We start from the raw sequence: 15,923 nt of genomic DNA, 5'->3' as shown, positions 1-15,923 counted from the left end.
TATTCATTTTACTATTTAAATAACTCATAATCCTATTTTGGTAACTAAATATATTTGCAACTTGAAAATTTAAAACAAACTTTTCAAGTAATTAACTATTATTTAATGGATGAAAATAGGAGAATTTTGAATTTGGTTCCGCTCCTATAGGAGCCGGGAACAAAACCAAGAACCATCGATACTGAAAAAAATAATAATCAGGAACTAGAACTTCCCTCCCTAGAATCGAGAATCAAATCGGACCCACCAGTCTGGTTCTCCGATCCCTTTTCTACCCGGGAAGCATGTGACATCCTGAAATTCGAGTCCTCTGAGGAATGAGTGAAGGTGAATTTCGTCAATGCATTGTTGGTTGATCTCCCTCGGAATTGATCACTCCTGAGATACTGACCTTGAGAGGAAAGGCTAATATGAGGACAGAACTCGTACGACTAAAGGACTCGACTTGGGAAAACGACTTGACCGTGAGATTTACGTGAGGACGATCCTGTAGATAGGCAGGCCGATTCTAAGGACGACTAAAAGTCGATTCGCGGACAGAACATAATGGAACGACGGGTGATTCCGTTTACTGTTATCGAATCCACGAACGACCCTATGTCGATCCTCATTAATCGTGTACTTTGAAATAAGAATCTATCCTCCGTAATTTCATGCAGCCAAGGACGTCCATGCGTCGAGATGTCTTGAACGTGGTTTGGCACGAGTCGGTCACGCGTGAATCCTCACAGCCACCCGTCAGTTTGAGTTGTAACCGAAATGGCATTTGGCGAAATTGACATGGCTTGAGGACTAAAAATTGAATTTTGAATTATTGGGAATGTCTGGGACGGACTTTGGATGAAGCTACATCAAACAGTCGACAGAGCCAGTGAAGCCGAGCAATTGAAAAAGGGATTTTCGGACCGAGGAAGCAAGCCCGTGAGGAAGTGGGCTGAGCCAAGCCAGTGTGGGCCTTAGGCCCAAGGTGGGACAGCCACCATAGTGGGCCTAAGCCAAGCAAATGAGCCCATTGGGCCTAAACCAACTATTCATCTTCTAAGCCCATGGGCCAATTCTTGGCCATTTCAAGCCCATTCCTATTCATGGCCAAGCCCAATCCTTAGGCCCATCCACCAATTTCAGCCCAAGGTCAGATGAGTAGTTTGTGCAAGGTGGAAATGACCTAAATGCCCCTAAAAGCATGTGGATAAGGCAAAGGAAGAGAGAGAAGATGATGTCACTTTGTATGGGGAATTGAAGTGGCCATTTAATGGCCTTAATGAGGTGTGACACCAGCCCTCACATCTCTCTCTCTCCCCCATTCGGCCTCCAAGCGGACGAGCTCCTCTCTTCCTCGTTTTCCCTCTCCTCCAGTTTCTGCTCCAGCTGACCCTTCGGTGAAGAATCGAGTCAAAAGTGGTCTTCCCGAATGAATCAGTCAACGAATCACCTATCAACGTGACTGGGAGAGATAGAACGTTCCAACGAGACCAATTTCGTCCCGAACAGAGCCGCCGGCCGTCCTGGGCGCCGCCGTGAAGGAACCGGTCGCCGGTCCGTCGGTCCGCCTGCAGCCTGCACTGTTTCGCGTTTTCGGCCATTTTTCTCCCATTCCGATTCTTCCTTTGCTCATCCCAACCTCCAGCAAGACTCCCAAGACCCCCGGGTGTCACCGGTTGCCAGCCACCCTCCTCTCCGAGCTCAGGCCAAGCCGTTCAACTCGCCTTCTCCTCCGGCGGGCTGTTTTGCGTGTTTTCAGTGGGAGTCCGAGCTGTGGTTGCTGTGTTGAGCTTGGGACCGCCTTGGATCGTCGTTGTTGAGGTCCCGGTGCGTAGCCACCGTCGTCGCCGCCGCGTCGGTGTCTCCGGCCCGCTTAACGGGTGAGTTTAGCTCCTAATCCTTCGATTAGTGCCTAAACTTGCTTAGGGTTGGTTTAGTTAGATTTAATTCTAGTTTAAGTGATTTAATTAAGTTGTATTAGCCCTAAGATAGGTGGTTAGATGGATGGATTAGATTAGTCTAGCTTAATCTTGCTTTATTTGCTTAATGTGGTTTATGTGGTTAATTAAGTATGCTTGGCTTTAATTAATTGATGGTTGCTTTAATTAATGCTTTTAATTATTTCTGAATTTCATTTATAGTTTATTAAATTCTGGAAAATTACTGTTCATGCGACACTATTCATGATTTACTGTTCACGAGGTACTGTTTGCGATTACTGTTCATGAAGTACTATTCACCGAGTACTGTTCACGAGAACTGTTCATCAGAATTCGAAAAATGTCTAAAATTCATGTGTGTTGATTTTATGAAGTGAATGGATGTGTAAATGCATGGGCATCCGCATGAATTGAGTTATGATTTGTATAATTGTGCGATGATTGTGAAATATAGGTATTTTAATTAGAAAATACCGGGCGTCGGATTACAACGCCAGAAATGTGTATAGTGGATCCATGGTAAGTTATACATCACCTCGGAGAAGGCACGTGGGCTCGGTGAGTTGGTCTATCACCTGGGAGAATGCACGTGGGCTCGGTGATTAAGTATGGCATCTTGAAAGAGACATGTGGGCTCGGTAATTTGATGCATTACCTCGGAGAATGCACGTGGTCTCAATGAGTACATTTGGCATCTTGAAAGACACACGTGGGCTCGGTAATTTGATGCATTACCTCGGAGAATGCACGTGGTCTCAATGAGTACATTTGGCATCTTGAAAGACACACGTGGGCTCGGTAATTTGATGCATTACCTCGGAGAATGCACGTGGTCTCAATGAGTATATTTGGCATCTTAAAGAGACACATGGACTCGGTGACTTGATGCATCGCCTTGGAGAATGCACGTGGGCTCACTGATTCAGTATGGCATCTTAAAGAGACGCGTGGGCTCGGTGACCTGATGCATCACCTTGGAGAATGCACGTGGGCTCTATGAATAAGTATGTCGTCTTGAAGAATGCAGGTAGGCTCGACGACTAGATATGCCATCATGAGAGAAATGTACGGTATCAATTAAGCGACCGAGGCAAGGTCAAGTTGACATGTAATCGACTGAGTCGATTGATCGATAGCTCGATTTGAATCGATGCATTGATGTGTGAAATTGTTATATGCATTAATTATATGCGTGAGTGAATCACATCGTTTATGGTATGCACGTATGAATCGATATTGTGTAGGGTGTGGCAATGGCTAGGTGAGATCGCTTGTGGTGCGACTCAGGTATGATTGATGAATTGCATCATTTAGTGGCCATGTGCTTTGTGTGTATCATACTGAGTGATATCGTGCGGGGTATGTAATACGAAGTAAGGTTGTATGCGAATCGACTGTTGGTTGTTGCTTGTGGTGGGGTAGTTCTGGATAGATACCCCGAGTTGAGTTGGTGTACTAACCGGGGCTTAAGGGTGGAACTCGCTGAGATTTATATCTCACTGATTAGTGAATAACCATTTTCAGGTCCCTAGTGTGAAGAGCCTGGAGCTTGAAGCAGAAGAATCAGGAGCATAGGTGGCTCAGTAGTTCTTTTTGACATAGACCTTTTGTATAAGCTTGAGGTGTTTATGAATGTGTATTTTGATTTGGAAATTGTTGTCCTGCTTTTCTATCCCATGTTTGTTGACGTCAGGGGATTAGTAATTCGCTTCCGCATGTGCAATGAAAATGAAGGGTCGGCGACGAGACCTGGGAACGTCGCAAAATTCTATCGACCACCGAGGGATGTGCGCGCGCTCGAGGCTCGGGGCGTGACAAGGCATGTTCGTCCCTAAATCCATCGAGTCAGTTACCTGATTCACTACGCAAAAGCCTACCTAGTAAAGCAGGGCCTGGGTTAACTTTAGAGGTCTTGTTAGTATTAAGCTTGACCCAACCAGTTGGAGTGGCAGCCCAACCCACAAGCTTCTCTCTTTTCTCCCTTTGAGGGGACAATCTATGTTTGATCAATCGAGCTGATACAATGTCATTAACATAATTTAGATTCAAGCATAAGGGTTCATGGTAAGGCAAAATTCCCTCTTAAATAATCGTTTATTCCCCAAGTTCCAGAGGTGACCAGTTATCTTGAACCCTAATTGATGAATCAAATAGGTTTGTCATCAACCATCGGTGTAGGTGTTGGGTAAAGAACTTAACCCTGAATCTGCGTATTTTCTCTTGACCAGAATATCTCCCCTCTCAATTTCCTTGCCCTTTATATACATTTGTAATTTGGCTAGTTTCAGCAAAGAAGATTTCTTCCGATTTCGATGAATACCGCTAGCCTTTCTTCACCGAGTTCGTGCACTACAAGGAATGAATAAACCAAGAAAATCCACGGCTTGCGTCATGTATTTCATCTGATGCGAAACCGCGTCAGTCCGTATTGTGGGGCTAAAAAATTGAAGCATGAGTATTTCGGGCCTCCCATCTCATGGCATGTCACCTCGGTTCACGAAATAACTGTGAATGCAAATGCTATATTGATATTTTTGTTTATAGATTAAATTTAATCCTAATATTTTATTCAATACATGACTAAGTGAGAAGATCAAAATTTAGGTGTCAACATTATGCCAACCCAGTAGGCCTAAGTGATATCCTACATGGAATCGAGTTATATATCTCTCAAGCATCTCACCATGTCACGCATGGTTGATATGGCATTTTTGCCCATATGGGGACCCATCACTCAACATAGTCCTATTTACTATGGCTAGGCTTTTGATGTTTGTATTTTCTTGGAAACATGTTTACAAATTGGGTTAATACTACGAAAATCCCAAATTGATACACTAATAACAAATTTAACCCGAACTTATTTTTTTTTCACAAAAAACCCCCCCAAATTGGTAAATGCGGGATATAATTACCCTCCGTTAACTTCTGTCAAATATTGTCGTTAAATTGCTGACTTGGATGCCAAGTGAATATGATGTGTAAGTCCACCTCAATCAATTAACAAATTAATACTATGAAAAATTTCAAATTGGTACACATGTGATAAATTTACCCCAAATTATTATACTTATGGCAAATTCATTCCAAACGAATCTATGAACCACTTAAAACCCAAAACTAGTACACGCGTGGCATATTTACTCTTCATATGCCTCTGTCAAGTTTTACCATTCAATTTAGCAAGGACAATAGATCGTCTTCGTCTTCATTGAGTCCTTCATCGTCGTCTTTCTCTACGGTCGTAAAGATTGCGAACACCAGTTAGCTAGAAATCTTAAGTGACACTTTTAGTAACTCTAGTAGCACTCTTGACAAAATGGCTTGACCAAGTACCACTATCTAACCTAATCATTGCCTTTTGTGACATCTTATGTAAGAACATTAACAATGGATTAAGCCCTTGTGAGTTTTATTGAACCTTTTGGTCAATACTCTATTTTCACAGTGAGCATTCTTTTTACAAATTTCCCCAACATCGCTTACATATCATCAATCCTAGAATTTTGTGATAAACTTCGAAAGAAAAAAATTTAGGTATTGATGTTATAGAGGCAATGTTAGAGGAATTTGGAAAATACACATGAGTGCAAATCACAACTCGGTCTTATTGCTTCATTCGTCAACCTAGATTTATTAATAAAAGTTGTCACCTCAAATGCTTAATACCTTTTTTTGAATGGGGTTTGGGATTCTAACAATTATTGTGTAACACCTGTGAAGAGACACTATTTATGCTCGCATTGAAGACATGAGGTCAAGTAAAACTTGCGAGGGCTTAATCTATCGTTAATGTTCTTACATGAGATGCCACATTAGGCAGTATTTACGCCATATAATGGTACTTGGTCAAGCCATTTTGTCAAGAGTACTACTAGAGTTACTAAAGGTGTCACTACAAAGCTCTCGCTAGATGGTGTTCGCAATTTCCACAAACTTAGGCAAAGACGATGAAAATGATGATTATCTAGAATTTTCACTAAATTTAACAGTAAAATCCAATAGAAGCTAACAAAAGGTAAATGTGCATATCCATAAATAGATTAGTAGAAAATTGTTCTAAAAGAAAAAGGTTCAATTTTCCCATCATATAATCCCTGACTTGCAGAGAAAACTCAATTAACAAGGCGCATGAATGTCTTCATCTTTGAATACTCTACATTGAGTAAATGAAGGGTAAGAAAAAAAGAAGTCTAATCACCATCATGCTATTCTTTTAGTCTTTTGATTGACAACAAAATTAAAAAAGAGGTGGCAATTTTCTACCCGACTCGAGGAAAACGGCACCCGACCTTAATAAGGTAAAGTCCATGTCAATGGTATTAGAGGTTAGATTTTTGTCAACCCATTTGATGCCATCCACAAATGACTTGCAGATAAAAATCCAACTGTGAAAAAAAGTCATATTAGGGCTAGAATTTGAGCCCGCAAGTATCGCTGCATGGGCCATCAAAAAATGCAAAGGAAAACAAAACAAGGAAGTATTTTCTATTATCATTCAAAAGGATGATGTATTTTATATTCACTAGAATATTCATACTTAAAATTTATAAGGGATAATATGACCAAAAACCCCAAATTAATATACCAGTGATAAATTTATTTCAAATTAATTTTATTGTTATAAAGAAATTTATACCGATACATGCATGACATATTTATCATTCATTAGCTTTTGTCAGATATTATTGTTAAATTGCTAATTGGGATGCACGTGGCAAGTCCCCATGGATCAATTAATAGGTTAATACTACCAAAAAAAAAAAACTAGTATACTTGTAATAAATTTACTCTAAATTAATTTTTGGGCCATCAAAAATTGCAAACCGGTACATGTACAACTCCTATATTATTCTGGCCAAAAGAATTCGTAAAAATTTAAAAAGAAAGGGAACATAATGTGATATATGAGTGTCCCACCAAAAACCCATAGCATTGCTTTACATCAAGACGTGGAAATATAGGCAACGTCAGGTTAGGGCTACAGATATTGCGCGACAGTTTCCTTTAAAAAATACTAAAGTAATTCGAAAAAAGAGAGATAGTTTTCCTTTAATAGATGTAGAAGAGATATCCCCATCATTTGAACCATTTTCTCCTAAATAGAGGAACAGTGGGGCCTCACTATGTTGTCTGAACTTGTTAACTAATTTCCATATCGCAGCAGTAAGTTTGTCGCGGTTTTGACGCTTTTTGTCTTTTGGGGTCGATTTTGTTTGACAGAAAACTATTTTCGAGAATTTTTTTTTTAGACTTTCCGGTTATAAATGATGGAAAACTAATCCATTTACAGAAAACATTCTCCATAAACTGAAAACTAACAAATTTAGATTGGGGAAAAACCACTTCCATTTCTAGCAAGAAGAAAATTACTTTCCCTAAACCACCAAACAAATGAAAACGAGTCATTTTTCTTGAAAATAATTTCTTTGGAAAATATATTTTCCTTTATTAGTGAAATAAACTCATGCCTAGGTTTTGTTTGTTTCGTGGAGAATGTTTTCATGGTCACATTTCTCATGACACAAATGAAGCCTTAGTTTAATTTGAGCTGTTGGATTTGTTTAAATTAGATAATTTCAGGTTAATGTAAATCCCAATGTAGAAACACAAGGCTTGTGATTTGAAAAATTAAGGACTTCGCCTCTAGCTTCAATAGTGTTGGCAGAGCTCTCTGGGGTTCATTCAATATGTTTTTGTTAGGAACTTTGGCATCTCATACTTGTTGAAGGATTTGCTCTTGTTGTTGGATCCATGCTCCTTCAACCTGTTTTTGTTGTCTCCATAAGGCGATGATATTGGGAATGCTGAACCTCAGTGCACCTACCAAAAGGCAAAATCATAGCTATAGATGAAGATCTCAACTTGTGCTCATCACTAATGATGACTTGAGATTTAATGATCTGCCAATCCTTTTGCTTTGATGCAATACAAATCTGTTCTGCCATGCTTTGATGATTCATCTTGAGTGCTTTGATGATTCAGCTTGAGAGTTTGGATTGTTTTGCAGCTTTATAGGCTTGCTTTGTTATAATGATTTCTGGGATTATCAACATATCTTTTTCCATATCGTTTTAGAAAGGAATGGATTTTTTTTTGGACAAAATATTAATATTCGATATGATATGTCCTCAATTGGAGATTTTATGAAATGCCCATGAGACGGTGAATGGTCAAGAGCCAAGAAGTGGTCAAAATTCCAAAGCAAGGGAAATAATTCAGAATTCCAACGCTCATATAGAACTTTTGATTCTTCCTCGGTCAAAAAAATTTGCAATCTTCATAGAAAATGATAAAATAAATCTTAAACTATGTCCATTATGATACATTTTTTCTTGAATTTATTCTTTTGCGACATAAAAAATCTCAAACCATATCCATTGGACCTATTTACCCCAAACTTTTTTGTCTAAACATCGCCAAGTTCTGGCAACTGGTGGAGGGAAATAATTAAAAAGAAAAAAAAAGAAATAGGAAAGACTTTTTGTCTACATAAATGATTTCCAGCTAAGATTAGTCGGAATAACTATATTGATAAATTGTTAAAAGATTTATGACTGAATTAGTCATGGTACAATAAGTTTAAGATTTTGTGAATAATATTTCTAGTCATAAGTCAATCAAAATCAAGCAAGAATAATTGATTATATCAATTATGGAGTAGAACTTGAACTTGTACAATTAGGGAAAAAAACATCGAGATTGGTTTTCTGAATCCTAAGAAGATTGGGAAGATAACAATTTTTCACTGTTATTCGAGGAAGTTTTCATCTGAAATCATTTCCACACTATAAATGGCTTGATTGAAAGTTTTAAAACTACGTTTGATCGTCCGAATTTCTAATCAAGATAGAACTGGATATGATAGAATATGAAATCTTGAGATTTTCTATATCATATCCACTCTTTGGTGAATCTTAGTATTAAAGTCGAGATATATTCATATCATATCATGTACGTTTTATTTTATATAAACAACATATCATTGTAAATGAACCTAAAAGTTCATAAATGGAGATGGTAAAAATCTCTCGTGACACTATTCCTTAATTTTTTTCATCTTTTTAAAATTATAATCTTTATTATTTCTTTTTTTCCCATTTCATCATTTTTTAATAAAATTTAATCAAATATTAAACTATACTAACATACTTAAAATAAAAAACTTAAAATATATAATAAATATAAATATGTAATTTATAGATTGAATGTTTATTATAAGATAGAATTAAAGTTGAATATATAAATTAAAATAAGATTAAATTAAAAAAATTAATTTTAATTTTAATTTCTTAAATTAGAATTCAAATATTATTTATATTGAAATATAATTTCAATTTTTTCAATTTAATAAGTTTGTTATTCAAGAAAAATAACTTCATCATAAACATTAGAACTCCTATCTACCTTTATCTCACCTCCCTCAAGGGATAATTTTATATAGCATATATTCCCTTTATATTTGACTTTATCTTGTCGCGAGAAAGCATCAAATGTGAATTTTATCCTGACTGCCAAATGCAATCTAAAGTTTCGTAGTGCGACTGGAAGTAGTGTGATAATTGAAAGATGCACCAGGTAATTTAGAGGGGACGCAAGGGACCACCATGCACTTCATTTGGCTTATGATCATCCATCACTCAATTCAACCATCGACTAACAAACAGATTCAATTAGAAAAGAGCAAATTGAAAAGGTTAAAACCAAAGATATATAATAGAAAAAAGAGGAAATTCATTTGTACCATAGATCATGTCGAAAAAAAAAAAGATCAATAAAATCAGATGTATCGAACTCAGGACAAGGGAAAAGCACAACGAATCAATACACCACCTTAAAAGTAGTGGGCAAAACATCACCAAAGGTTGCTCATAAGTAATTATTGACCCCCAAATTGACTTACATTTCTTGTGTCCAAGAGGGTGTTAGATTTATTACTATTTGCGATTACCATATAGTATTAGGGTGGTTACAATTCATATTAGGGTTAATACCCTGAAAAACCCTAAACTAGTACACTTGTGACGAATTTACCCTGACTGATCATAAAAAACCCTAAACTGATACACTTATGACAAATTTACCCCAAACTAATTTATTCGACCACAAAAAACCCCAAACTGATAAATTTATGACAAATATACCCTCCGCTAAATTGGATTAATACCACAAAAAAATCACAAAAAATGTAAACTATGACAAATGGACCGTAAAATCACAAATTAGTATATTAGTCAACTGTCACGTGTCATTTAACTTAATAATTTGACGGTAAAAGTTAACAAAAACTAACGAGAGGGTAAAATTGTCACCGGAAAAAGAACAATATTATGTATGTGCACATTTCTTTCACCGGAAAATTCTCTATCGAAATAATAATTTTTCTAAAACTAATCATGTGTTGCTTACAAAAAATGAATGAACGAGAAATATTTTCATCATTAGTGAAAATATTAAAATATAAATTGTCGTCGACAATGAAATTTAGTATAACATCCCGAAAATGAGGCAGAGGAAAAGGACAAGGATTATATCAAGTATAAAACATGGGGCCGATATATGCCACATATCATATGACGCAATTTTCCCCGGACACGCTATTCATTTTCCATATAAATTAGTTCAACAGATAGGGTCCAACCAAATTAACCTATATTGACCCATTTTTATTTTATACAGTTTTAGGGACTCGTATCTATCACAAACCCAATGCATTCCCTACCCAGTTGGAGCTTCAATTTTTAGCAATTTTTATCCTTAACTATAGAAAATAACATACTAAAAAAACTAACCAATTTCAAATAGAATACACACAAAAAAAAAAAAATTTGTCAAATAAGAAATTACTAAAAATAATTCTCCCAAATAACTCGCATTTTGAATGCATTAAGAAAGTGACCACTATTATTTTTTGGTAGTCATCGTCACACCATTAGCACAGTCACATTAATGTTGTCAGAAATTTTGGAAATTAAAAAAAAATTTGAAATAAAAATTATGTTAAGAAAAGATTTTTTTTTTTTTTTTTATCGGAAAGAGCCATTTCATTTAAGTAACGCTGAAGAAACAACCTGCTTTAACAGCGTCCGTAAGCAGTAAATTAAACAAAGCTGGGGGAGGGGGAAAGACTTCAACAAAAGAGAGGGACCCGCGAGAATGGGCCTTGGCAGCCCAGTCTGCTGGTGCATTCGTATCCCTTCTTGTAAACCTAATAAGAAGATGAGAAAAACAGGGGAGTAAGGCCGTTGTTTCTGCAAGCAGCAAGCGGCTCTCCCATGGCGTCTTCTGAGGGTCGTGGACAGCATCAACCACCTGGAGACAGTCCGTCTCGATGATAGTGGGCGCATCAGCCTTCCCGATCCGCGAAAGATGGCGCAGCGCGATATTCAAGGCTTGGACTTCAATCTGAAAGCGCTGGGGCTGTACAGTAAACCCTTCTTGCATAGCACCGGTAGAATCACGACAAATATATGCGGTTGATCCCGAGATATTACCACTTTCTTTGAAAGCTCCATCTATGTTGATTTTAAAATACCGGGATCGGGGGCCTCCACATCGATCCTGGAGGCGAGTGAGGGGATATAGATCCTGTAATGTTCGAGGACAGATGCTTATGCAAATTGGAGGTAGCCCACGCCGCTTCCACAACAAAATTTGGATCTAGCTGCTGGTGCTGAAATAGGCATCTGTTTTGTGCTTTCCCGGACATGCCGAGGAGAACGGCAATAACGTCCATTCCTGGTGAGTACTGATTTTCCTCAAACCTGTCGCGCTATCCACTCTTCAATACGCTTGATCTGAGAATGTATAATTCGTATGCGAACCCTAGGGTGAGACCATATGTTCGAGGTCCACGGGCGGAGAAGGAAAATATGTTCTAATGTTTCGGAGTCGAGTTGCGCACACTTTACAGATAGGATCTGCACTAATATGTCTGTGGAATAGATTAACCTTTGATGGGAGGGCATTTTGAACGATGGACCAAAGGAAGAACCTAATCTTAGGTGGGATATGGAGTTTCCAAATTTGCTTCCATAGGGTTAAAGGTAGTTGGAAAGAAGAGGATGGTCTGCTGTCCTGAATGTGTATGTCTGTTTGATGAATTTGCTGATATGCACTCTTCACAGTTAATTGACCATTAGTAGTCCCTGTCCAAATAAGCTTATCGTCTGCATAAGTTGGGCACACCGGGATGCTGAGAATTTCCTTGATAAGGTCTTCATCAAAAAACTGATGAAGCAAATCTTCATTCCATTTGTTCTGACCAGGTAGCAATAGGTATGCCACCATTTGTGGCTCTTCTCTGGTGACAGGGCCTCATAAAATTCCTCTAGGCAGCCAACAGTCCTCTCTGATACGGATTTGAGACCCATCCCCTACTGACCATTGCAGTTTAGGCATAATAGAATCCCTCCCTAGAAGCAAGCTTTGCCAACCCCACGATGGGCGGGGGCCTTTTTTTAGCATGTATAAAGTCTAGGGCATGGAAATAAAGGCCTTTGAAAAGCTGACTGCATAAAGATAAAGGATGTTGAAGTAGTCTCCATGCCTGTTTACCAAGCAAAGCTCTGTTAGATGCAATAAGGTCCCTAAATCCTAGACCCCCTTGATCATTCCCTTTCTTTAATAGCTCCCAACCCTTCCAATGAACACCCCGCTTTCGACTATCAGTTTGCCACCAAAACCTCACAATCTTCTGTTCAATTGCCCGACATATAGACACAAGAATTTTAAAGATAGACATTGCATATTGAGGAATAGCTTGAATAACACTTTTGATCAAAATCTCTTTTCCCCGTTTCGACATAAGATGTTCTTTCCACCCATCTAGCTTAGAATTCACTCTCCCTAGGATCCAGGAAAACATATCTCTCTTCGAACGACCCCAGTCAGATGGGATTCCAAGGCATCTGCCCGTCTTGTGAAGTATTGGTATTCGAAATTGTTGTGCCAGATTATCCTTCAGACTAGTCGGACAGTCTTTACTTAGAAAAAGACCGTATTTATTTCTATTAATTTCTTGACCAGTAGCAAGACAATATTGATTCAAGATATTGGATAAATTATGGCATTCTATAACAGTCCCATCTAAGAAAAAGATTGCATCATCTGCAAAGAAAAGGTGGGAAAGAGTAGGACACCACCTGTTTAACCGGATTCCTTTTAGCTGTCCCATGTCAATCGCTTGATGAATAAGAGTTGATAATAGATTGACCATGAGAATGAAAATATAGGGAGATAGGGGATCACCTTGACGTAGGCCACGAGAGGGTTGAAAATATTGAATCTGTTCACCATTAAATTTAACACTAATCTTGATAGTGGAGATACATTGCATTACCCATCGAACCCAAGTAGAATGAAATCCCAGCTTAATAAGATAATCATTAAGAAAATCCCAACTCCACTCGGTCATAAGCCTTTTTCATGTCAATCTTGAGTAACGCTTGAAATTTCTTTTTGCGCTTTCTGGTGTTAAGATGATGTAGCACCTCTTGTACAATAAGTATGTTGTCCTGTATCTGGCGGCCACCCACAAATGCACTATGTTCTGGGGATATTAAGACGGGCAAGAAGGGTTTAAGTCGATTAGCAAGGATTTTGGATATGATTTTGTACGCATAGTTGCATAAACTAATAGGTCGAAATTGGTCAAGGCTTTCGGGGTTAGGGACTTTGGGAATAAGGGATATGATTGTCTTATTTAGGTCAGAAGGCAGTATTCCAGTTTGAAAGAAAGCTTGGACAGACAGAAAAAGGTCCTGCTTAATGATATCCCAGTGAGATTGATAGAAAAGGCCATTCAACCCATCGGGGCCTGGGGCTTTTGTTTTGCCCAGCTGAAAAGCAGCTGTTTGGACTTCCTCCATCATTAGTTCAGCAGTCAACCTCTCATTCATCTCCGGTGTAACGATGGACAAGCATTGATTCAGAATTGGGTTATAATTCCTATACCATGTCGTCTTATAGAGATTAGAGAAGAAATCTAAAGTCATATCCTTAAGAGCAGCTTCATCTCTTACCCATTGCTGTTGATGGTCTTGTAATAAACTGATTTTATTTCTCTGTCGGCGCTGAATAGTTGTAGCATGAAAGAAACGTGTGTTTTGATCTCCCCACTTCAGCCACTGTAATCGAGACCGCATTGCCCAGTACTGCTCCTCCTGCTGCCATGCACGTTGTAATTCTGCCTTTAACTGAAAAGCTTTGTGAAAATTATATCCATCTTGGCTGTGATTTGTCAGTGCCTGCAGTTGCTGCTATAAATCTGCTATGTGTGATTGTGCATTTAAAAACTCAGTGCGGCTCCACCTACTTAAAGCAGCACTTACTAGTTTGATTTTCTGTGGCAGGTTAATACTTGCACTTGGAGCTGAAGCCCAAGCAGCAGTAACAATGCTGTAGCAGTCCGGGTGATTTAACCAATAGGCCTCAAAGACAAAAGGTTTGTTCAATCGTGGCCGTTTAGCCTCTGTAGATAAGACCAGGGGGCTGTGATCAGAACCAACAGCAGGTAACACTAAAACCTCCGCTGCAGGGAAAATGAGTCGCCAATCTAGAGTGCAAAGAGCCCTGTCCAACCGTTCTTTCACCAAGTCCTCACCCCGTCGGTTGTTCATCCAGGTAAATGCACAACATTTACTCTCAAGATCCATAAGTTTACAGTCATGAAGCATCTCTCTGAAATAATGCATGCGAAGTGAGTCCGCTGACCTCTTACCCTCTTTTTCCCAGTTGTGGAGGATGTCGTTAAAATCGCCAACACACAGCCAAGGGAGATTATTAATATGTGAAAGCTGAGAAAGAGCTCTCCAAAGAAGTTGACGATCATGAGAATTGACTGGCGCATAAACACATGTGATTTTCATCAAGATTTGCTTGCTATTCTCAGAACAAAAGGTATCTATCATATTCTGATTCGCAAATTCCACAGTGATATTAATATCAGAACTCCAAAACATTGCCAGACCCCCTGACATGCCTGTAGGATTGATAATATAAGAATTAGGATACTTGAGTCTTCGCTGAATTTTAGTTACTACCGCCTCCCTGTTTTTCGTTTCCATCAAAAAGATCAAATCGGGCTTCTCTTTGACCACTAGGGCCTTGAGAGCTTGAACAGTCAAGGGAGAGCCCAGTCCCTGACAGTTCCAGCAGCAAAGCTTCATTTATCAGACGGTGGCTTTTTGGGGTAAGCCACCTCAACCCACTGGCCAGCATTTTTAGCAGCCTGAACAGGAGTTTCTAGAAGGGATGCTTCATTCAGCTCTTCAATTGCAGAGGTATGAGAGTCATATGGATTATACCTTTTCAATTTCTTAGCAGTCCCTAGTCTGGTAGATAGTCTGGAATTTTTCTTGTGCTTTAGAGAAGATGACACCCTTTGTTGATCCGTGGAAATAAGTTGTTGTGTATGAGTTATAGGTTGTCCTGTTGTTACCATGTTTTGGAGCAGAGACCCAGCATGAGTGTTTTCCGAGTGGAATTACGCGAAGTATGGAGAATAATAGAATCTGTTGCATACTTTTGTCGGATTTTTCAGAGACTCATTAGGTAAGAGAACCTGATTTCCTTTCCACGCATATGCCCCAATATCAGGGACCGGGTTTGGTACACCTCCTGCCGATGCTGTCAATGGAATAGGAAGAGCTATAAAATCCTGTTTCGGTTTTGCACCCTGCCCTGTTTCTCGATTAGGTAAATTATGGTACATTGTCACATTTGTGTCCATTACTGTAATCAAGTTACTAGATGCCTTTCCATGAGAAACTGATTGGATACCTTTCTGTTTTGATGAGAGCGGAATCTTATCAGTAGTAATAACACTCCTGCGTTCAGCGACTATCGGATGATCTTCCTTAGAGGTGACTTCCTCAGGAGGAGGTAGAGCAGGAACTTTAGATGTGAGAAAGGGAGGAGTTTCTGGGATAACTTCATCAGATTCTTCAGAGGGAGGGGTGCCTTCATAGAAAGCCTTCCAGTACGAACTATGCTCTTTAA

The 15,923-nt window shown here is 38.8% G+C and overlaps 1 long non-coding RNA gene across 2 annotated transcripts; it reads left to right on the top strand.

Moving 5' to 3' along the window:
• Positions 1–14,274: 14,274 nt before the first annotated feature.
• Positions 14,275–15,394, top strand: LOC108954882. 2 transcript variants are annotated; one of them, XR_005548439.1, is made up of 4 exons: positions 14,275–14,367; positions 14,461–14,546; positions 14,658–14,822; positions 15,026–15,394. It is a non-coding gene; the product is annotated as an uncharacterized LOC108954882 (long non-coding RNA). The 2 variants fall into 2 exon arrangements; XR_005548438.1 differs by having other exon boundaries at positions 14,290–14,546.
• Positions 15,395–15,923: the final 529 nt, after the last annotated feature.

This window comes from Eucalyptus grandis, chromosome 1 (genome assembly GCF_016545825.1).
Source record: "Eucalyptus grandis isolate ANBG69807.140 chromosome 1, ASM1654582v1, whole genome shotgun sequence".
NCBI lineage: Eukaryota > Viridiplantae > Streptophyta > Magnoliopsida > Myrtales > Myrtaceae > Eucalyptus > Eucalyptus grandis.
This window is presented reverse-complemented; position numbering and strand designations above follow the sequence as displayed.